The sequence below is a fragment of the Ornithorhynchus anatinus genome, chromosome 4, assembly GCF_004115215.2.
Source record: "Ornithorhynchus anatinus isolate Pmale09 chromosome 4, mOrnAna1.pri.v4, whole genome shotgun sequence".
NCBI lineage: Eukaryota > Metazoa > Chordata > Mammalia > Monotremata > Ornithorhynchidae > Ornithorhynchus > Ornithorhynchus anatinus.
This window is the reverse complement of record NC_041731.1, coordinates 84,722,435-84,747,365: the sequence shown is the minus strand read 5'-3', so window position 1 is coordinate 84,747,365 and position 24,931 is coordinate 84,722,435.

The window sequence follows — 24,931 nt, the reverse complement described above, 5'->3', positions numbered from 1 at the left end:
GGTTACTCAGGTTCTCTGTGCCTCAGTTACCTCATCTGAAAATGGGGATTAAGATTGTGATCCCTCTCTGGGATTGGGACTATATTCAACCTGATTATCTTGTAATAATAATAATAATAATAATGATAATAATTGTGGTATTTGTTAAGCACTTACTAATGTGCTGGGCACTGTACTAAGTACTGGGGTGGATGTAAGCAAATCAGGTTGGACACAGTCCCTTTCCCATGTAGGTCTCACAGTCTCAATCTCCATTTTACAGATGAGGTAACTGAGGCTCAAAGAAGTGAAGTGACTTGCCCAGGGTCACATCCCAGACAAGTGGTGGAGCTGGGATTAGAGCCCATGACATTCTGATGCCCGGGCTCTAACCACTATGCCATGCTGCTTCTCTTGTTTACCCTAGCATTAGGACAGTGCCTGGCATACAGTAGGTGTTTAAAAAATCCATTAAAAAAAATCTCTTTGTGGCTAGGGAACGTGTCTTCCAACAGCTGTCTATTTCACTCTCCCTTGGTAGGTTGGTACAGTGCTCCACACAAAGTGCTCAACTAATATGATTGATTGATTGTTTGATTAGGTGCTAGGTGGAAGTGAACCCAACCATGCCTTAAAGCTTCTGAGCCTTAAACCTCTCCATTTGACCTACTTTTCTAACCACCATCCTCCAAGATAAGTAAAAACAACTCCTGGCTGAAGAATGGCTGGCAACTAGCCTGGGATATTCAGAATAAACACAGTGCTCAAAGTCTGTGACACATTCCCTTTGGATACTGGACTCTGGCTTTTTTTGGGGGGGGGGCAGGGTGGCGGAGAATGGGATTCAGAACGGGGTGATGCAGTAAAGCAGAACATCAGCATCAGCAGGGATCTGTTTTCCACACATGCTCAGAGTACAGTTATAGGCTTGAGTCTACCATTAAAGCTATATTGGACAAAAATGCTTCTGATGGAAGATTGTCTATCCCCAAATTAAGTCCCAAATTAAGCTGCTGTTTTTTGGGAAATGAAGGTAATTATTATTTTTCCTGACCTTTGTGATAAGCAGGGGTATTCAAAGATTAATTTTTCAGGGCTGATGTTACAAAAAATTATAACATTTTGAATGAAAATGACTCTTTGAGGACATGATAAGAATTGTAATTTTGAAAATATACAGTGTTCTAAAATTCAGAATTCATAACAATTTTAATAATACAGAAAATTTCTTCCAAAAGTGTACCAACACATGGGCTATCTATACATTACATAGTTTTATTCTACTGCAGTAAGATGAGTTGAACAATTTGTTTCCTAGTGACCTCAGTTTGCTCTTGAAATTGTTGTACTGAGCGGTCTTTTTTGAAAGTTGGTAACTGCCTTTACTGGAAACTTCTGAATCAAACCCATTGTGTGAAATGAAATAATCTTACTTCAAGCAGGAGCTTAGTAAAGAATAGTTATTACTGTTTACTGCTTAATTCAGCTAGAATTACTACTATGCTATATTAAATATAATGAGAAAATGTGATTAAGTTTTTATTGTGACTATACGAAAGTATTATATACAAAGGAAAATATAGGGATCAGAGAAAGATGTGGAAAACTTGTCCCAATTCAGAAGAAACAAGGCTTCTAGGAATTGATAAACATAAGTGAAGCAGAATAGAATTGGTGTTTGCCACATCCACTGATGGCATCTTGGACACCTTGAAATTCTAGAACCTAATCTAGAATCCTCTAAAGATAATTTTACCAGCACAACCATTTTGCTTTGCACAGTATTTGGCACAGAGTAAGCACTCTACAAAGCTATTAATAGCTAATTGCTACCTGGTAGCATCTCTGTGTGGAAGTAAAGGGGAAAGTGTGGTACAGATAGCAAATGGTAGTTTCCACACAGCCTAATGATTGGTTTGGAGGACTCATTTGTATATTTGAAACTTGGCACTGAGAAAATTCTGATTGTTACTTAAATAAGAATACTTGCAAGAATACTATTAATGTTACGGAGATCTCTGATCCTCGTGTCTTTCTGCAGTAGGAGCTAGAGGAAAAGTCTTAGGTGCCAGGTAGATCTTGGACCTGGGAAGCTGTTGCATGAAGCACTTTCTCCACAAGTTTGTTGTAACTAGCTCCAGCGGGGAGATGGTAAGCTAGTTCCTTGCCTTTAGGGAGATTCCTGGGGTTTGGAGGACAGCAGTATTGCAGTTTTATATCCCTTTAGTATTTTAATAATGTCTCTATGGAACAGTAAGTTTCAATCTATGAGTAGAAGGAGTAAAAATACTCTCAGTGGCTCTTTCTTTGGGCAAGAGAATGAACCTGATCATTCTTTTATTGCCATTTTACTGGCTCATTTTCAGTCTTTTCTTGTTACAAGCAAGTCAGTCTTATCCAGACAAAGTCTAGCAGAGATTCCTGAACCCTTCAACATTTAGCTTCATCACTTGCTCTTCATAATTGTATATGATTCATTTATAGTAATAGCGATGTGGGGAGCCAAAAAGACCACTTATTTGTAAACATAATAGTAAATTTTGATATGTGATATCTCATAGAAATAATTTGCTTTCTAGTTCCCATTATAGACATATTGTGAAGATCAAACTAAATAATTAATGCTTTAAGTGTCATCACTTTAGAAGGGGTTCAGCTAAATAATGCAAATCAGTCAAAAAGCAGGTGCAGGTTTGTGGCTGGACATATTTTGAGCAATATCAGAATAATGAAAAGCTAACATGTCATTGAAGCGTAGAGACTGTTGTAGTGGAATAGTATGTGGCTTTGAAAATAAACATCAATATCTACAAAATCAATGGAAAAGGGAAGGAGTGAAAGATGATCTTTCATCTTTTGGATTCTGGGTGGTAATTTGTGCCTACCTTATAATAATACAAGTGGGATAAATGTATGTGTATATTTAGATCTTTATTATAGACCTTAAGCACAATAAAGATAGATAATCTGATGTTGCTATTTGTCAATGACGACCAACCCCAACTATCAGGATATTTCCTTGGACTCATTGACATAATTTAGTTGAACCCCTTCTAAAGTGATGGCACTTAAAACATTAATTATCTTGTTTGAGCTTCACAATATGTCTATAATGGGAACTAGAAAGCAAATTATTTCTACAAGATATCACATATCAAAATTTCCTATTATTATGTTTACAAATAAGTGGTCTTCTCGGCTCCCCACATCGCTATTACTATAAATTAATCATATGCAATTATCATGAGAAAGTGATGAAGCTAAGTGCTGCTGGGTTTGAAATCCCTGCTAGGTTCTGCCTGGGCAAGACTGACATGCTTATATTGAGAAAAGGTGTACTTCTTTCTTGATCAGTTTCAGACTCTACAGATCTGGAATCAAATTACAATATGATTTTAAGATATAGCATGAAACACAGCAGCATATTCATTACTCTGACTATTCAGAACCTAATATGGAGGGAAATTGAGTGCTCAATCAACAAAGTCAGTTTGTCCTTAAAGGGGAATGGAGAGCGGAGAGACATTAGCATCCAATCAAGTAAAAGTTGTAGAACTGTAGAGTGGTAATACTGCCTGAGTTCTCTATGGCTTTTATATTTTGTTTTTACTAGAGAAGTTCCAAAACCTTGATAGGTTTCATAAATATACTACAAGAAAGCAAAACATCAGATGTCAAGAAAAAAAACATTGATTACAAATTCCTGTAATGCATTTGGTACTTCAGTAATCAATGTATTTTTGATGCAATCTAACTATTATAACACAACAATAGAATATTGGGTCCCAACACCAGCAGATCAGCATAAACTATTATCTAGTACTGGCCTTTTTTTTTTTTAAGCATAGAAGCAATTGAGCCAGTGAAAGGAAAAGGAAATTCAGATTGAGGTAGGTCACAAAAACAAAGGTTCATGATGTAAAATAAAGGATTGTCTTCATATAAATGTAATTTGAAAAATAATGTGGTCTTTTCAAACACACTTAACATAACACCAGCCCTGCCCTCTTCAAATCAAAGAACAGAAAATATCCTGTATATATTAGCAAATAATCTATACAGTAGTACTGGTCATTCTTCAATCATTTAGTCCATCAATCAGTGATATTTACTAATTACTTACTAAATGCAGAACACTGTACTAAGTATTTGGGAGAGTACAAGAATTAGTAGACACTGCCTGCTTGTAATGAGCTCAAAGTCTAGAGGATAAACTTGGAGTCTAAATTCCATTCTTCAAGTAAAATCACATGAGACTATGTGGATAAATTTATTGTATCCTACTAATATATATATATTGATATTTGAGGGCAATTTTAGTTTTATTCATTAAAATTTAATTGAAAAGTGAAAGTACATGACTTTTGGAGTGAGTCTTCCAATCATGACTGGAAAGAGCCAGCTTCATGGGAATGCAGAAACCCTCCCCCGATTAGACTGTAAGCCCGTCAAATGGCAGGGACTGTCTCTATCTGCTGCCGACTTGTTCATCCCAAGCGCTTAGTACAGTGCTCTGCACATAGTAATCACTCAATAAATACTATTAAATAAATACTATTGAAGAAACGTTCTGGGCATGTCATCCCCCTCCTCAAAAATCTCCAGTGGTTCCTTATCAACCTCTTTATCAAGCAAAAACTCCCCACTATTGGCTTCAAAGCTTTCCATCACCTTGCCCCCTTCTACCTCACCTCTCTTCTCTCTTTCTACATCCCAGCCTGCACACCCTGCTCTTCTGGTGCCAACCTTCTCACTGTGTCTTGTTCTCGCCTGCCCCACTGTTGAACCCTGGCCCAAGTCCTACCTCTGGCCTGGATTACCCTCCCTCCTCAAATCCACAAACAATCAAACTTGCCCCCTTCAAAGCCCTACTGAAGGCTCACCTCCTTCCAGACTAAGCTCCACTTTTCCTCAGCTCCCCCTTCCCCCAACCTCACACCAACTCCGCTCCTTTTGCTCTACTCCCCTCCTTGCCCCACAGCACTTGTGTATGTATGTACATATATGTAATTCTATTTGTTTATACTAATGCCTGGTTCACCTGTTCTGATGTATATATATATAGATCTCTATATCTCTGTATCTCTGTATCTCTAGATATATATATATACCTATATATATAGATAGATATATATGTATATAATTCTATTTATTTATATTGATAGCCACTGATGCCTGTTTACTTGTTTTGATGTCAATCTCCCCCCTTCTAGACTGTGAGCCTCTTGTGGGCAGGGATTGTCTCTTTTTGTTGCTGAATTATACTTTCCAAGCTCTTAGTACAGTGCTCTGCATACAGTCAGTGCTCAATAAATACCATTGAATGATTGAATGAATGATTTCATGGGATGGATAGTCACACTATCCCAGAAGATAGTATGTCTTTCATACTTTGATACATCCCAGAAGGATGTCTTTTACTTCTAAGATCCTCAGAGAAGGACATTTAGTAGACTCCTCCAGTAATAAATTTGTCCAACTACTCTCCATCAGCAAAATCTTATCCCTTTCATGTTAACATATACTAGAGAAACAACAAATTTAGTACACAATATCTCAATCATATATAAGATGGAAGTATGTGCCAAACAACTACTTCCTGTTGTAGAGGTTGAACATCTGCATGTCAAGTAGGTCTACAAGGCAGAAACACTATTCATAAGCCCACACACTAATATGAAAACCTTGCCTCTTGAAATGTGTGCATATGTGCTACATATTAGAGTTCTGATTCAGACACACTTCAGTGACTAATAGTTGAATGACAGATCAATCTAGGCTTTATAACATTAACACTATAGTATTTTGATCACATCATCAAGAAAAGAGCCTTCCAAGGTTCAACTACATGTGTGATAGGTATTTTATTGCCTTCATCTTCAAACATTCACTAAAATACCCCAAAAATATATTTGTATTTCACTCCAAGTGAACTACTTGGAATGAAGTTAATCATTTGGAACTGAAATATTCATAAGCAACTAGGGATTAATGCCTCAAACTGACTCTGAAAAATGAGACTTTTCAACCAGGCTCCTTAGAGGTGCATGAGTAAGATACGTTCCTATCTGTAACTTCATAGAATAATGAAATTGCTTCCATGCTTTGGCAGTTATTTCTAGGTCGCTCCCACTAACTTTGAAGAGGGCATCTGATTTCACCACTTAATTCCAACGTCTCATAATTTTGGTAACACTCTAAGTATGAGGTGAATGAGAAAGATGATGATCTTTTGTGTTTGGGATAGAAGGTGGTAATTCTTACCTACCTTATTATAATTATGGTATTTGTTAAGTTCTTAGTATGTGCCAAGCACCATTCTAAGCCTTGGGGCAGATACAAGGTAACTGAGTTGTCCCATGAGGGGCTCACAGTCTTTATCCCCATTTTACATATGAGATAACTGAGGCACAGAAAAGTTAAGTGGTTTGCCCAAGGCCACACAGTGGACAAGTGGCAGAGGCAGGATTAGAACCCACAACTTCTGACTCCCAAGCCCAGGCTCTTTCCACTAAGCTACGTTGCTTCTCTTATAATAATACTAGTGGGGTAAATGTATGAGGAAGACTCTAGGTAGAAAGTGTAAACACTCTTAATTGATTATGACTGAATAGCTGACAGTATCTTTTGTCAAAAAAAACTTCATTTCCCCTTTATTTAATCTCTGTATGATGGCTAAATAAGATAATTTGGAATCACAGTCAAGTAACTGGAAAATCACACCTCCACGCACACATACATCCAAATGTAACGTATGACCTAAGAGCAGGAGAAAATGAATGCAAATGAGGAAAGAGAAGAGGGCTTTCCTGGGATTTGGGGTTTGTTTTTTTGGGTTTTTTTTTTTATATATGTTTTTTGGAAAAAACTAATGCTTAAATGAATAAAAATGAAGCTTAATATGGGGAGTTTAAAATTGAAACATCATAGTCTGCTTAAATGAAATAGAAAGCACAGTGATTTCAGATATTAGCAGCAATAACAGTGAATGAAAAGAGGTTTGCACGAAGAGGTGTATGTTTTCCTGTTTCCTTCAAATAGGGTCAAGAAGGCAGAATACAGTTCCTTATATCTTTAATTAGAAAATTGATTTTTTATTAATTATCAGTCAGTGATCTCCTCTCCTAGTAAAACAGGCCCAGCTGGAACATAAATGTTGCTCAACTCACCAGAAGGGTCATGGATATTGATGGCCCCTTTCTATTTCAAGAGCGTATCCAGGATCAGCCTCAATAGCTGTCAGTTCAATGTCTAGGCCACTTCTGGTACATTGGAAGCCATGAAGCACTTAGAAATAACTAGTGATACAACAGAGAAACCCACAACTACTAGCCCTGTTTAAAAAAAATGACAACTGATTCATTCTAAATGAGCTATGTTATTTCTTGATCAGAATGAAGTCCACAGTAATGAAATAAGGTCTCTCCTGGACATTGCTAAATAAGCACTGATATTATTATTATTGTAGTTGTTGGTTAATAATAGTGAAGCAAGCTTTTGCATCTACATGGGACGTCATGTCATTATTTCAAATGTTAGTAGGAGTAATATCACCCTGACCTGCTGTCATTACTGTAACCTTACCTTTCCTTTCAGTAATTCCTCCTGAATATATTTGGAACAGCGATTGAAAGAGCCACTTCCGTGCCTGAAAGGCAAAATCTATATAATTGAGAATTATTCCTTATATGTAAGTTCTACATACCCAAAGAACGAAGAAGGTTATTTAAAAAGCTAAACCTGTTTGGAAGAATGAGGATGAATTTTCTCATGAAAATGATAGGAGAGGTTATTTCAGTACAGTTGCTGACAGTTGTTCAGGGTACAGGAGACATGGTAGTACAGTGCCTGGCACATAGTAAATACTTAACAAGTGCTATGGTGGGTAAAAAAAAAAGGAATCCAATCAGGATGACTACCTTCACTTATAAATTTGTCTTTTTTTTCTTTTTTCTTCCTTGTGGGGAATTAGAACAGACCAAATGACATTCTTGAGTTTTCATATATATCTTCAAACATTTTTCTTCCCTTAAATAATCTTTTATTTAGCATTTTTGCATTTAAATTCAACTACTTGTATGTTTTTGCAAACATGATTTTGGCAAATTTCTTATGCTTTATTCTTCAATTTTAAATATATAGCCATCATTTTATCCTATGCAGCTACATAGGAACAGTCTCATAAATTAAGACATAAGTAAAAACTGCTCCACCTATTGTCAACAAATGTTTTATGTTATAATTATTCAGATGAGACTATATATTATTATTATTATCAAGTACCATCGAGTCATTTCCAGTTCGTAGTGACTCTATGGATGTATTTTATCCAGAATGTCCTGTCTTACATTCTACTTACTTGATGAGACGTCATGTTCCATATTATATGTGGAAAAACCTTATCTTTATTAATGGTGTATTTAATTTTCTAAAGTTGTGGAAGAAAGAATGTTTCTTGGCCCAAGAAACCCATTGCATTTGAATTATTTCATATGATCACCCTCCATGTCTTAGAATTCCATAGTGAAATTCATATCTTACATTCATTCTTCTGTTAGATCCTACTGGTTCTTCCTACATATTTCCTGTGACATGCCCCTGATTCCTCACCCAAATTGTATTAGCCTCCTCACTGGCCTCTCTGTCTCCAAGCCTCTTCCTCTTCCAATCTGAACTACACACTGCCAAATAGATCATCAAAAATATTACTTATTGATCAAAATACTCATCGCACATCTCTCCACTTCTCAAAATGCTCCACTTCTGCTACTTCCAAGATTACCTTCTAACTATACTCACTCGACTCTAGTACTTCCATTCCATTTTTCAATCAATCAGTCCATCAATCATATTTATTGTGAGCTTACTGAGTGCAGAACACTGTACTAAGTGCTTGGGAGAGTATAGACTCACAGAGTTGATAGACAAATTCCTTACCTACAATAAGCTTACAGTCTAGTATGGGAGATAGATAGTAATATAAATAAATGAACTGTGGATATGTACATAGTGCTGTGGGACTGAGGGAGGGGTGAAATAAAAGGCACAAATCCAAGCACAAGGGGGACACAGAATGGAGTGGGAGGAGATGAAATGAAGGCTTAGTTGGGGAAGGCTTCCCATGGGAGATGTATCTTCAAATAAGGCTTTGTAGGTAGGTAGAGCGATCATCTGTCACATATGAAAAGAGAGGACACATTTTTAGGGTTTTTTTGTTTTTAATGGTTTTTGTTAAGCGTTCACTATGTGCCAGACACTGTACTAAGCACTGGGGTAGTTACAAGATAGGTTGTACACAGTTTATGTCACATGTAGGCCTCACAATCCTAATCCTTCTTTTACATATGAGGAACTGGGGCACAGAAAAGTGAAGTGACTGACCCAGGGTCACCCAGAGAACGAGAGGCAGAGCTGGATTAGAACCCAGGTCAATCTGAGTCCCAGGCCCATGTGCTATCCACTAGGCCATGTGGGTGAAAGTTGAGCAGCGAGATAGATGAGATAAAGATACAATGACTAGGTTGGCATTAGAGGAGTGAAGCATGAGGGCTCAGTTGTAGTAGGAAAGAAGTGAGGTAAGGTAGGAGAGGGCAAGATAACTGAATGATTTAAAGCCCATGTTAAGGAATTTCAGTTGTTGCGGATGTGGATGAAAATTCGCTGGAGGTTCTTGAGAAGTGGGGAAACATGGGCTGAATGTTTTTATAGAAAAATGATCTGGACAACAGAAAGAAGTATTGATTGGATTAGCAAGAGACAGGAGGCAAGGAGGTCAGCAAGAAGACTGATGCAGTAATCAAGGCAGGGTAGGATGAGAGCTTGGTAAAAGTGGGGTTCCAGCCTCGAACTTCCAATCCTTTGAAAATCTGCCAGACCAAAGCTTTAGAGCTCTCCTAACAGCCCACCTCCTCCCTGAAACAGTTCCCAAATAATTCAGAAGACACAAGTCATATCAACCCAAAACAAATCTTAACATTGATGTGTTTTAATTCCTTTATTAAGAACTTCATAATATATGCATAGCTGTATTTGTGTATTCATTTATTTATTCTGCTCCTTCTCCCAGATATATACCTGGATATATTGAGCTATATTGAGCAGTGTTTCCTAGTGGCTAGAGCATGGGGCTGGGAGTCAGAAGGACCTGTATTCTAGAGAAGCAGCATGGCTCAGTGGAAAGATCACAGGCTTGGGAGTCAGAGGTCTTGGGTTCAAATCCCAGCTCAGCTGCTTGTCAGCTTTGTGACTTTGAGCAAGTCACTTAACTTCTCTGTGCCTCAGTTACCTCATCTGTAAAATGGGGATTGAGACTGTGAGCCCCACGTGGGACAACCTGATCACCTTGTATCCTCCCCAGCACTTAGAACAGTGCTTTGCACATACTAAGCGCTTACATGCCATTATTATTACTGTTGTTATTATTATTCTCTGTGCCTGTTACCTCATCTGTAAAATGGGAATTAAGACTGTGAGGCACACGTGGGACAGATACTGTGTCCAACCTGATTAGCTTGTACCTACCCCAGTGCTTAGGACAGTACTTGAAAAATAGTTAGTACTTAACATATACCATCATTATTATTATTATTACTTTCTGCCCATAGAGATTCCAAGCACTTAATCCCCCTATACCTTCCCCTAGTTTGGGAGATGAGTTTCCTTGGTGGGATTCATGCTATTAAATTCAAGACAAAGCTTCAGACAATAATTTATTATCTTTCTTAATTCTTAACTTACCCAGGATCACTTACTTTCTGATAATCAATATGGCTAACACAGTGCTTATTTGATATAAGGAAAATACATTCAGAAATACTATTTGATCAGTTTCAAACTGCTAACTTGCTGCTGCAAGCAATAATTAAAAGAACCACAGCTGTTTGCATGGTTTACAAGAAATGATTCATAAAACATAATTAACATTTCAAATGAAATTTGTTGTTTTGTAGTTTCATGGTCGCACGTTGCTTGAAAAATAGTGCCCACTGTTGCAAAAAACCATATTGTTGTTTACATTCAACATCAATGATATTTACTGAGTGCTTACTGTGTGCAGAGTATTATGCTAAGTACTTAGGAAAGTATAGTACAGCAGAGTTGGCAGATATGTTCCCTGCCCCCACAGGGAACTTACAGTCATACATTAATATAAATAAATAAATTATAGATATGTATATTAGTGCTGTGGGGCTGATGGCACTTCATAAGTCTTAATTATTGCTTGTAGAATGTTCTGTGATACTCAGGGATAAGCAGTTTAAAAAGTGCCTTGTACCGCAATTGATGTCATGAGTTGGTTGGTAGATAGTGAGCATGAGAGCAAAGGACTGTTTATGTTGCTTTCATCATTTTGGTTCAGCTACTTTCAAAGGAGAAATAGAAATCATCAACATCTAAAAAAAAATAAGCAGATGTATTAAGTCTATATCTGCTAGAGTTTTCTCTGAGAGTCTTTATCCTCTGCACAATAAATAATAATTTATAGGGGGAGGAGGAGGAGGAATAGTAGTAAAAGTGTGAGCCTGTCACTGGGCAGGGATTGTCTCTATCTGTTGCCCTAGTGTATATTCCAAGCGCTAGTACAGTGCTCTGCACATAGTAAGCACTCAATAAATACGATTGAATGATAGAAGTACAAGTAGTAGTAGCATAAATGCAGATCCACTTTGTGCAGTGTATTGTACTAATTCTTTTTTCATGGTAGCCGTTAAGGACTTACTTGGTGCCAGGCACTGTACTAAATGTTAGGGTAGATACACAGTAAGCAGGTGGACACAGTCTGTATCTCACATTGTGCTCACAGTCTCATTTCCCATTTATAGATGAAGTAACTAAGACATAGAGAAGTGAAGTGACTTGCTCCAGGTTACACCACAGACAAATTCATTCATTCATTCATCATATTTATTGAGTGCTTACTGTGTGGAGAGGACTGTACTAAGCCCTTGAGAAGTACAGTTCAGCAAAAAATAGAGACACAACAGGCTCACAGACTAGAAGAGGGGAGACAGAAAACAAAACAAATGAGCAGGCATCAGTAGCATCATTATAAATAAATAGAATTATAGATATATGCACATTGTTAGTAAAAATAAACAGAATTATTATTACAATTATGTTCATATATACACAAGTGCTGTGGGGTGGGGAGGAGAGTAGAAAAAAGAGAGTGAGTTGGGATGATGGGGATGGGATGGGGAGCAGAGGAAAAGGAGGGTTTAGTCTGTGAAGGCCTCCTGGAGGAGGTGAGCTTTCAGTAGGGCTTCGAAGGGGGGAAGTGTGCTAGTTTGAAAGATTTGAGTAGGGAGGGTATTCCAGACCAGAGGATGGACGTGGGCCAAGGCTCGACGGCTTGATGGCAGGACAGGTGAGAACGAGGCACAAAGGGAAGGTTAGCATCAGAGGAGTAGAGTGTGGGGACTGGGATGTAGAAGGAGAGAAGGGAGGTGAGGTAAGAAGGGGCAAGTTGATGGAGAGCTTTGAAGCCAATAATGAGGAGTATTTGCTTGATACGGGTTGATAGACAACCACTGAAGATTTATTTTGTGGGGCGACATGCGCAGAACATTTCTGTAGAAAGATAATCTGGGCAGCAGAATTAAGTATAGACTGAAGCAGGGAGTGACAGGAGGTTGGGAGATGAGAAAGGATGCTGATGTAATAATCCAGTCGGGATAGAATGAGTGTTTGTACTAACATGGTAGCAGTTTGGATGGAGAGGAAAGGGCAGATCTTGGTGATACCGTGAAGGTGAGACCGGTAGGTTTTGGTGATGGATTGGATATGTGGGGTTAATGAGAGAGGGTGGAGTCGAGGGCATCTATTTGGTCATCCGGGGTGGCTAGAGTGGGTAGGGAGGCTAGGTGGGTTGTGATGCAATGAGAGAGATGCATGGGGTTGAGAGAGCAGAGGTCTTTGGGGGAGTAATCAGACTTAGGGGGAGGAGGAGTGGGAGGGAGGAGGCAAGTGAGAAGGTTGTGGTCAGAAAGAGTGATTTCAGAGTTGGTGAAGATGGAGACTGTTCAGTGGTTAGAAATGATGAGATCGAGAGTGTGACCAAGTTGGTGAGTGGGCGAGGGGGGTTGGAGCAGGAAGCTGGTGGAGTCAAGGAGTGATAGAAGCCGGGCGACAGAGGAGTCCCTACATGCATCCATGTGGATGTTGAAGTCTCCGATGATCAAAGTGGGCATGGAAAAAGAGAGAAGGAAGGTGAGAAAGCATTCAAAGTGGTTAAAGAAGTTGGAAGTGGAACCGGGGGTTGGTAGATGATGGCTACGAGAATCTGCAGGGGGTGGTAGAGGCAGATGATATGGGTCTCAAAGGAGAGGAAGGAAAGAGAAGGGGGAGGAGGGATAGTGAATGTTGGAGCCAGATCAGAACCCAGGCCTAGGCCCTTCTGACTGCCAGGCCCATGTTCTATCTACTGGGCCACAATATGTATCATGTTGCTATATTACCGATTTCGTTTATTACTGTTTATTGTTGTCAGTGCTGCCACCCACCTCTCTGGCCTCGCCATGTCCCTCCTTCCCCCCTCCCCCCTCCCGCCCCTTCCTATCCTCCCCTTCCCCTTCCCCTCTCTCGCTCAGCTCTTTCCCGCTCTCTCCTCTGTCTCCTCCCCCCCTCCTCTCTCCGGCCCTAGAACCCCACTTTACCAGCGCTACCCCTCTTCCCCCTCCCCCTACTCTTTCCCCCACCAAACCCCCTCTTCACCCCCTCCCCCCTTCTCTCTTCCCCACCCATGCCCCATCCCAGTCCTCTTGTCCCACCGCCACCCCTCATCCCCCTCTCCTCCTTCCCATCCAAACCCTCCCCTCCCCCCGCCCTTCCCCCCCTCCTCCCCTTGCACCCACAGCTACTTTCAAGTGTGGCCTCTGGAACCCCCGCTCTATTACAGGCAAGCTACCTTTCATCCATGACCTTTTCCCCTCCCGCTCTCTCCTCCTCGCCCTTTCGGAAACGTGGCTCTCTCCCGAAGACACGGTCTCTGCCGCCGCTCTCTCCAGTGGAGGCCTCTCCTTCTCCCACTCCCCCAGACTCACCGGTAAGGGAGGAGGCGTCGGCTTCCTCCTCTCGCCCCGTTGCCGCTTCCGCACTATCCCTCCTCCCCCCTCCCTCTCCTTCCCCTCCTTCGAAGCCCATATCATTCGCCTCTACCACCCACTCCAGTTACTTGTCGCCGTCATCTACCGCCCTCCCGGTCCCACCTCCGACTTCTTCAACCACCTTGACCCTTTTCTCACCTTCCTCCTCTCCTCCTCTCTGCCCACTCTGATCCTTGGAGACTTCAACATCCATACGGATGTACCCGACGACTCCTCTGCCGCCCGCCTGCTATCCCTCCTCGACTCTGCCGACCTCCTCCTCCACCATACCGCGCCCACTCACCGACTCGGTCACACCCTCGATCTCGTCATCTCCTACCGCTGCACTATCTCCTCCCTCACCAACTCTGAAATCCCTCTCTCTGACCATAACCTTCTCACCTGCCTCATCTCTCACACTCCCTCCCCCTGCAAATCTTCGCTACTGCCCCACAGAGACCTCCGCTCTCTCGATCCCATCCGTCTTTCCAATAGCATCTCTCCTCACCTCGCCGCCCTGTCCTCTCTTCCCACTCTCGACGATCAGGTCTCCGCTCTCAACTCCACCCTCTCTACTCATCTCGACTCTCTCGCCCCCCTTTCCCTCCGCCGCTCTCGCGCCACTAACCCACAGCCCTGGATCACCTCCTCTGTCCGCCTCCTACGCTCCTATGCTCGAGCTGCTGAGCGCTGCTGGCGAAAGTCCAAGCACCAAGCCGACCTCACACACTTCAAATTTATCCTTTCCTGCCTTAACTCTGCCCTCTCCTCCGCCAGGCAAAGCTTCTTCTCCTCCCTCATCGACACCCATGTCCGTCACCCCCGCCGATTGTTCCGGACCTTTAACTCTCTCCTTAGGCCTCCTGTTCCTCCCCCTCCCCCATCTCTCATCCCCAATGATCTGGCCACCTATTTCGTCATGAAAATCAACACGATCAGGTCTGAGCTCCCCAAAGTCACCCCTCCGCCTCTCCCCTCCCCCGCACCAACCCCCTCCCCTACTTTCCCATCCTTCCCTGCAGTATCCTTAGAGGAGATCTCCTCCCTCCTCGCAAGTGCCACCCCCTCCACCTGTGCCTCGGACCCCATTCCCTCTCACCTTATTAAAACCATCACCCCTGCCCTCCTACCTTCCTTAACTTCTATTTTTAACCACTCAATCTCCAAGGGCTCCTTCCCCTCTGCCTTCAAACATGCCCACGTCTCCCCCATCCTAAAAAAACCCGCTCTTGACCCCACTTCCCCCTCCAGTTATCGTCCTATCTCCCTACTACCCTTCCTTTCCAAAATCCTAGAACGAGTCGTCTACAATCGATGCCTAGAATTCCTTAACTCCCATTCTCTCCTAGACCCCCTCCAATCTGGCTTCCATCCCCTCCACTCTACCGAGACTGCTCTCTCTAAGGTCACCCGTGACCTCCTTCTTGCCAGATCCAATGGCTCCTACTCCATTCTGATCCTCCTTGACCTCTCTGCTGCCTTTGACACTGTCGACCATCCCCTCCTCCTCCATACCTTATCTCACCTTGGCTTCATGGACTCTGTCCTCTCCTGGTTCTCCTCTTACCTCTCTGGCAGATCATTCTCGGTCTCCTACGCTGGAGCCTCCTCCCGCTCCCATCCTTTAACTGTTGGAGTTCCTCAAGGGTCAGTTCTTGGCCCTCTTCTGTTCTCCATTTACACTCACTCCCTCGGTGAACTCATCGGCTCTCACGGCTTTGACTACCATCTCTACGCAGATAACACGCAGATCTACATCTCCGCCCCTGTCCTCTCCCCCTCCCTTCAGGCTCGCATCTCCTCCTGCCTCCGGGACGTCTCCACCTGGATGTCGGCCCGCCACCTAAAACTCAACATGAGCAAGACTGAGCTCCTCATCTTCCCTCCCAAACCCGGTCCGCTCCCAGACTTCTCTATCACCGTGGATGGCACGACCATCCTTCCCGTTCCGCAGGCCCGCAATCTCGGTGTCATCCTTGACTCGTCCCTCTCGTTCACCCCACACATCCTATCCGTTACCAAGACCTGCCGGTTTCACCTCTACAATATCGCCAAGATCCGCCCTTTCCTCTCCACCCAAACGGCTACCTTACTATTACGGGCTCTCGTTATATCCCGGCTAGACTACTGTGTCAGCCTTCTCTCTGACCTCCCTTCCTCCTCTCTCGCCCCGCTCCAGTCTATTCTTCACTCCGCTGCCCGGCTCATCTTCCTGCAGAAACGATCTGGGCATGTCACTCCCCTTCTTAAACAACTCCAGCGGTTGCCTATCGACCTCCGCTCCAAACAAAAACTCCTCACTCTAGGCTTCAAGGCTCTCCATCACCTTGCCCCTTCCTACCTCTCCTCCCTTCTCTCTTTCTACCGCCCACCCCGCACGCTCCGCTCCTCTGCCGCACACCTCCTCACCGTCCCTCGGTCTCGCCTATCCCGCCGTCGACCCCTGGGCCACGTCCTCCCGCGGTCCTGGAACGCCCTCCCTCCTCACCTCCGCCAAACTGATTCTCTTCCCCTCTTCAAAACCCTACTTTTCATTCATTCATTCAATAGTATTTATTGAGCGCTTACTATGTGCAGAGCACTGTACTAAGCGCTTGGGATGAACAAGTCGGCAACAGATAGAGACAGTCCCTGCCGTTTGACGGGCTTACAGTCTAATCGGGGGAGACGGACAGACAAGAACAATGGCACTAAACAGCGTCAAGGGGAAGAACATCTCATAAAAACAATGGCAACTAAATAGAATCAAGGCGATGTACAATTCATTAACAAAATAAATAGGGTAACGAAAATATATACAGTTGAGCGGACGGGTACAGTGCTGTGGGGATGGGAAGGGAGAGGTGGAGGAGCAGAGGGAAAAGGGGAAAATGAGGCTTTAGCTGCGGAGAGGTAAAGGGGGGATGGCAGAGGGAGTAGAGGGGGAAGAGGAGCTCAGTCTGGGAAGGCCTCTTGGAGGAGGTGATTTTAAGTAAGGTTTTGAAGAGGGAAAGAGAATCAGTTTGGCGGAGGTGAGGAGGGAGGGCGTTCCAGGACCGCGGGAGGACGTGACCCAGGGGTCGACGGCGGGATAGGCGAGACCGAGGGACGGCAAGGAGGTGGGCGGCAGAGGAGCGGAGCGTGCGGGGTGGGCGGTAGAAAGAGAGAAGGGAGGAGAGGTAGGAAGGGGCAAGGTGATGGAGAGCCTTGAAGCCTAGAGTGAGGAGTTTTTGTTTGGAGCGGAGGTCGATAGGCAACCACTGGAGTTGTTTAAGAAGGGGAGTGACATGCCCAGATCGTTTCTGCAGGAAGATGAGCCGGGCAGCGGAGTGAAGAATAGACCGGAGCGGGGCGAGAGAGGAGGAAGGGAGGTCAGAGAGAAGGCTGACACAGTAGTCTAGCCGGGATATAACGAGAGCCCGTAATAGTAAGGTAGCCGTTTGGGTGGAGAGGAAAGGGCGGATCTTGGCGATATTGTTCACCTCCTCCAAGAGGCCTTCCCAGACTGAGCTCCTCTTCTCCCTCTACTCCCTCTGCCACCCCCCCTTTACCTCTCCGCAGCTAAAGCCTCATTTTCCCCTTTTCCCTCTGCTCCTCCACCTCTCCCTTCCCATCCCCACAGCACTGTACTCGTCCACTCAACTGTATATATTTTCATTACCCTATTTATTTTGTTAATGAATTGTGCATCGCCTTGATTCTATTTAGTTGCCATCGGTTTTTACGAGATGTTCTTCCCCTTGACGCTGTTTAGTGCCATTGTTCTTGTCTGTCCGTCTCCCCCGATTAGACTGTAAGCCCGTCAAACGGCAGGGACTGTCTCTATCTGTTGCCGACTTGTTCATCCCAAGCGCTTAGTACAGTGCTCTGCACATAGTAAGCGCTCAATAAATACTATTGAATGAATCTTGGGAAGAATAGAATAATAAAGTGAAATGTTCCCTGCCACAGAGAGTTTACACACTAGCGAGGGAGACAAACTTAAAATAAATGAACAAATAAAGCAAACATATACTTGAGTGCTAAGGGTAGGGTAAATAAAATTGTATCATTCTAAGAATCACATTTGTATTTTTTAAAAAATCAATAGCATTTATTAGGCACTTACTCTATGAAGAGCAGTGTTTTGATTTGGAAAAACATTATCTGAAGCTGCAGGGCCTACTAGCTCACCAGCACATTCATTTCTCTTTGTATATATGGGATATTTTGAGCAAAATATAAAATTTAAATGCATAGCCTCACTTCTCTCATTATGTCTATCTAGTTGTTGTCAGATTCGAGAACATAGTCAAAAGAGAATCCCCTTCTCAATTTCCAAAGGCTTAATAAATGTTTCACATACACTATTATCAGGATATAGTAATAATAATAATAATGGTATTTGTGTGTATTCGCTTATGTACCAGGCACTCTACTAAATGCTGAGGTACATACAAGACAATGGGGTTGGACACAGTCTCTGTTCTACATGGGATTCACAGTCTTATAGATAAGGTAGATAAGATAGATATAGATAAGGTAAATGAGGCTCAGAGAAGTGAAGTAGCAGATACCCCAGACTGAGAGTAGACCACAAGAAATATAATTTTCCTAATTTTGTAAACTTGGAGATATGGTCGTCCTTACCATTCCAAAACGAATCTCGCCATCATGTGAGTTTTAAATGACTTTTAAAAAAGCATTCCATTCTGAATAGTGCAGTCTTTATGAGTAAAGTGGAGTCCAGGGACTCTGTGTAGTTTTTGAAAGCTGGTGGAAGAGTTGAGGTGAGGAAATTTAAACAACTTTTTTTTTTTTGGTGTGTCATCTATTTTGTGGTACTTTTGCCTTTGGAGAAAAATTTAGGGCTAATTGCCACTTCTCAGATGATACATTGTAGAGATGATGATTATGGAAACATCCTTTGAGACTTCAGGGCTACGAACCTATGTGAAGATGTTGACTACTATGCTAGTCTTTAGATCAAAACTACTTTCACTTTCTTATCCTTGCCAGCCTCCTTCCTGCTGGGCACAGAGTGTAACAAATGAGTAGGTAGGCAGGGGTGCAGCACATGATTAAATGCATGCCCAGATTTTTTAAGTGTGGAACCCATCCTCACCTGAACCATTTTCAGCATAGTTGTGTGCTTTGGGAGTGGCTCAAGTCTTCACTGAACAAAATAGCCAGCTATTTTTTCAGAGAAGCAGCATGGCCTGGGTTGAAAGAACATTGGCCTGGGTGTCAGAGGACCTGGGATCTAATCCCAACTCTTCCAGTTGCCTGCTGTGTGACCCTAGACATGTGACTTAACTTCTCTGTGCCTCAGTTACTCATTTTTAAAATGGAGATTAAATACCTATTGTCCCTCCTACTAATATCTTTGCTGTATTGGAAAAGGTTCAGAGTAGGATAATCAATGCAGTTTGGGGATTAGGAAAACTCAAAAGACTGGCATTTTCTGTTATGGAAAAATAAAAGCTGAGAAGGGACAAGATTGAAGTTTATAAACAGTAGGTGGATGGGATCAACTTGGAATTTGTTGTTCTCCAGATTCCAAAGTAGCAAATAAGGAAGGAGTTAGTGAAGTCTGGAGGAAGTAGTTTCAAAATAAGCAAAAGGAAAACAACTATTTCATAAAAGTATGTGGTAAACATGTTTTTTTTTTCATGGGAAGATAATGGATTTTAAAAACGTTTGGGAAATTCATGGAGAATTCTGATATGCTTTCAGGGGGAAAGTAATGAATGTTAGAAGGAAAGACTTGCAAAATTAAAAGCCTTGGTAAGTGATTAATAAATGCAATGCTACATCCATGGTTGTTTATGTCAAAGAATATGAGGAACATTGGTGGATGAAACAAAGATCTGGCTCAGTGGAAAGGGCACGGGCTTTGGAGTCAGAGGTCATGGGTTCAAATCCCAGCTCTGCCACTTGTCAGCTCTGTGACTGTGGGCAAGTCACTTAACTTCTCTGTGCCTCAGTTACCTCATCTGTAAAATGGGGAGTAAGACTGTGAGCCCCACATGGGGCAACCTAATTCCCCTGTGTCTACCCCAGCGCTTAGAACAGTGCTCTGCACATAGTAAGCGCTTAACAAATACCAATGTTATTAAAGATTTTTAGAATGGGATGCCAAGGAACTTCAGTTTTCTTCCAAGCATCCTTGTGAGGTATCCCAGTTTAGGGAGGCAGAGTAGGGCTTGTTTAGTTTTGTTCCCAAAACACCTAGAGAAAAAAGATCAATCTTTCTTCCAATTCTTGGACTACTGTTTTGTGGTGAAAACATATTATAGGCAACTAGACTTGATTGACTTTAAATGCTGAGTTTCCAGGGAAATGCACATTCATTGAATTTAGATAATTTGGATTTAAAGAAAACTGACCAGTAATTCTTAAATAGCTTCTCTATTCTGGTTCATTTCTTGTAAGATCTGGGATATCTTGTTTGAATACAGGGAATAAACAAAGAACCACTAATTATTAATGTATTTTGGTAAATCACAAAGAAAAAATAAAAAGGCATTTCATATAATTTCAGTTTCAGTGGAATTCATGAACAATATTACATTATTAAACATTAATATAATTTGTTTCCAAGAAATTAACAGAAGTATGTGAATTATATTGCCACCTCTTCCAAATGCAAGTAATGTAGTAAAAAAGGTTGGGGTGATGCAAGTATTTTCAGTCCAGAAATGCCTTTCAGCATAGTTGCCATTTGTCTATTTTTCTACATATTCACAGGTAGACTTGAGTAATGTTATATGGTAGAGTGTACTGGGTGAAATCTATTACATGACAAGTCATAATGTAGTTAAAAATTTGTTAATGAACTTCCTTTTCAACATAATAATAATGATGGTATTTTCTAAGTGCTTACTATGTGCCAAGCACTGTTCTAAGCATATGTTTAGTCAGCAGAAATACGATAGATTCAGAAATGAAGTGACTGGGGTCTGATATCCTGCCTTCCTCTTAAATAGAAACAAACTTGAAAATCTGCCATTTAGAGGGGAAAGTAGTCAGTATTTAGAAGATGATTAATTGTGCATATCAAAGGGCCCCCTCAAACCTGAACTGATGGTGCTTTCAATGACCTGGGAGCAGCCTATGAATTTTCTTTGCTTTCCTATATATTAACCACTTTCTGGTGCATCATGGTTCAGATTATTAAAAATCATAGTCCATAATTCCATACCTGTTCCCCCTCCTACTTAGACTGTGAGCCTCATGTGGAATCGGGACTGTGTCCAACCCTATTAACTTGCATCTACACTAGAGTTTAAAGCAGTCCTTGACACGTAGTAAGCCCTCCTCTATCATTATTATTAATAGTAGTAGTAGTAGTAGTAGTAGTATTGATACTATTATTGTTGTTCTTATTATGATTACTGTGTGCACAGCCCTGTGCTAAGTGCTTGGGAGATCCCAGTAATAAAGAGCAGCCCTGTGCTAAGTGCTTGGGAGATCCCAGTAATAAAGAGTAGGTATAAATGATCCCAGCCCACAAGAAACTCTTAATCTATCAGGGGAGATGGATATTAAAATTAATTACAGATAGAAAAATCAGCAGAGAATAAGAATAACTACATTAGTCCTGTGGGGCTAGGGAAGGGATGAATATCAAATGCTTAAGAGGAGCAGATCCATGTGTACAAAGGACAGAAGGGAGGTGAGGCTAAGAAGGGGAAGGTCTTTCAGAGGAAATATAATTTTAATAGAGCTCTGAAAATGGGAAGAAAGGTGGTGTGTTGGATGTGAAGGATAGGGAAGTTATAAGCCAGAGGGAGGATGTAGATAAGGGAGATTGACAAGAAAGATGATATTAAGATACTATTGAAAATGTTGGTTTTATAGCAGTGAAGGGTAATGGTTGGGTTGTATTAAGAGATCTGCTCACATATTTGATGGAGAGCAATGATTGATATTGGTGTTGTGATGTGACAGAATGGTAATAAATACTGCAACAATGAGTTAATAGTTTTTTTTTCTGTTTTAATGGACACCTTCCCTATAGTATACTCTACTCCAGGAATAATAATAATAATAATAATAATATTAATGTTGGTATTTGTTAAGTGCTTACTATGTGCCAAGCACTGTCCTAAGCGCTGGAGTAGATACAAGGTAATCAGGTTGTCCCACGTGGGGCTCACACTCTTCATTCCCATTTGACAGATGTGGAAACTGAGGCACAAAGAAATTGAATGACTTGCCCAAGTTCACACAGCTGACAAGTGGCAGAGCCAGGATTAAAAGCCATGCTGCTTCTCACCAGGAAAGAAATGCAAAAATGTTGTTTGAACTAAGACTATCAAAAGAAGCATTGGAGATGAAGAAAGCGACTTTCTATATATTCATTTCAACTGACACTCTTAGGAAGATTGATGAGTGTGCAGAGTAATTTTTCAAATTTTAGCCCCCATGCCTACTGCGTAACAGGAAAGGGATTTAGACAGTAAAAATGTTTCATTCATCATTTTTGCACGTCAGAATCATAAACTCATTCAATTAATGGTAAGCCTTCATTTTATGTTAGGATTTGTTACTCTGTGACTTAAAAATCCATTATTCTAATGTTTGAGGGAATATTTGTCCTTTGCTAAATAAAAACAGAATTAAATAAAAAAAATAACTTAGCAAAAGTAATTAATAGAGGTAAAATGTTCCAGACCTCATCTGCCTTTCTTGGAAGAGATTCAGGATGATTTGGAGTTCAATTATGGTGCAAGTAAAGTCTGGTGTGAGTGTTGCTTTTTTTTTGATGAGGCCAGAATGTGGGCAAGCCAGGTGCAAAGAGACTGAAGAATTACAAATAAAAATGTTATGCCCCCAAAACTGTTTTAAATACTACAGCTTCTTCTGCCTCCAATTAATATTATTGATTGAATGGTCGTGGAATCACAGTGTGGCTCCAGAGCACAGCAGGGCATAGTGGATATGCTCTTTGATGTTCAGCAGATACTGAAAAAATGCAGGGAATAGCACCAAGATTTCTTCACAGTTTTCACTGACCTCAGAAACATTTGTTATCATCAGTAGATCTGGGCACAGGAAATAGATGAACAAATCTGGATATCCTGAATCATTCATCAAGGCTCTGAGGCTAGCTCATTGTAGGCAGGGATTATGTCTGTTTATTGTTGTATTGTACTCTCACAAGCACTTAGTTCTGTGCTCTCCACACAGTAAGTGCTCAATAAATATGATTAACCAACTGACTAATGTTATGGCTAACTAGGTCAGAATAAAACGTGCCTTGTCAAATCCATTCCCAATCTATTAATCAAATAATGTTACTTATCGAGCACTTACTGTGTGCAGACCACTATATACTAAGCACTTGGGAATAACCAGGTGCTCGGAAACACAATTTCTGCTCTGTTGGAACATGGTCTAGTAGTGGGGCAATAGACGCTGAAGGTAGGGGAAGGTATAAAACTAATCTAACTAGGATCATACCAGCAGTAAAGAATAAAAAGTATCAAAATTGCTGCAAAATGATCTTCAGCATTTCTTCTTGAATATGGTAATGGTGGTGATATATTTGAATCAGTCTTTGGAATTTATTAAGTACTTACTGTGTAGAGAGCCCTGAACTGTTTAGGAGGGTACAATACACAGAGTAGGTAGAAATGTTCCCTACTCACGGGCTAGAGGAACTGTTGTTGCATTTTCTCATGGGTCCACATGTTGAAGAAGAGCTTCTATAAATGCCTGAGAAAGGTGTCTCCTCCATACTTTTAGCTATCAATCTTCAGTTCCTGGAGTTTTTCCATTTTTTATTCCCCTGATGTGGGGACTTCACCTGTATTTGGGAAAAATGTCATATCTTCACATGTTGCAATGGCTTTTTTTTTATTCTTTAATACCCAAAGGCATGTTGAGGAAGACATTGAAGTGTTTTTGGCATGGCTCCAGAATTCCACACTGGGATAACAGTATGGTCCATTGGAAAGAGCACTGGCCTGGAAATCGAACTTGGATTCTAATCCTGGCTCTGCCAGTTGTCTGCTGTGTGACTTTGGGCAAGTTACTTAAATTCTCTGTGTCATGAGCCCTTCTCTGAGATTCATACCCTGCTTAGCCTCCCCCAAGACACCTAAAGGAGCACCAGACCCTTTAGCACCGGCCCCCTTGATCTCTAAAGAAGCAGCATGACATAATGGATAGGCTTAGCAGTCAGAGGGCCATGGGTTTTAATCTCAGTTCCCCCACGTGTCTGCTGTGTGACCTTGGGCAAGTCATTTTACTTCTCTGTGCCTCATTTCCCTCATCTATAAAATGGGGATGGAGACTGTGAACCCCATTTGGGACAGGGACTGTGTCCAATCCAATTTGCTTGTCTCCACCACAGCGCTTAGTACACTGCCTGGCACATAGTAAGCACTTAACAAATACCACAATTATTATTATTATTATCTCTATGGCTTGAGCTTCTAAGGATTCAACTTCCCCTATTTTCAGGTTCTCAAATTATGAGTCTGTCTCTGAGGCCCTTTGGGGCTTCACCTCTCTGAGGTCCCTTAAGGATTCACCTCTCTAATTTAGTTTAAGGTGCTCAGTGACAACTTTAAAATGAAACCAAACCACACAGTTTAAGGCAAAAAGCTTTATTCAATTCTTCATCTAATTAAAGGGGTAAACACACACACACACACACACACACACCCCGCCTCCCTGCTGCAACCCCGACCACCCATGTGCCTGTTTTCCCCACGTTCATGCAGATAAGTCTCACATCAGAGGAATTTGAGGAGTCGTGGCTGCCCACAGTGTGGTGTCCTGGTGTAAGTCTTCAGTGGTTCCCGGTGGCCGTAACGTAGGCATTTCAGCATGGGTCTTAGTTGGTCTTCTAGGAAGCTGGCAGCTAATTAATTCATCTGCCCCCAGATGCAGACAAA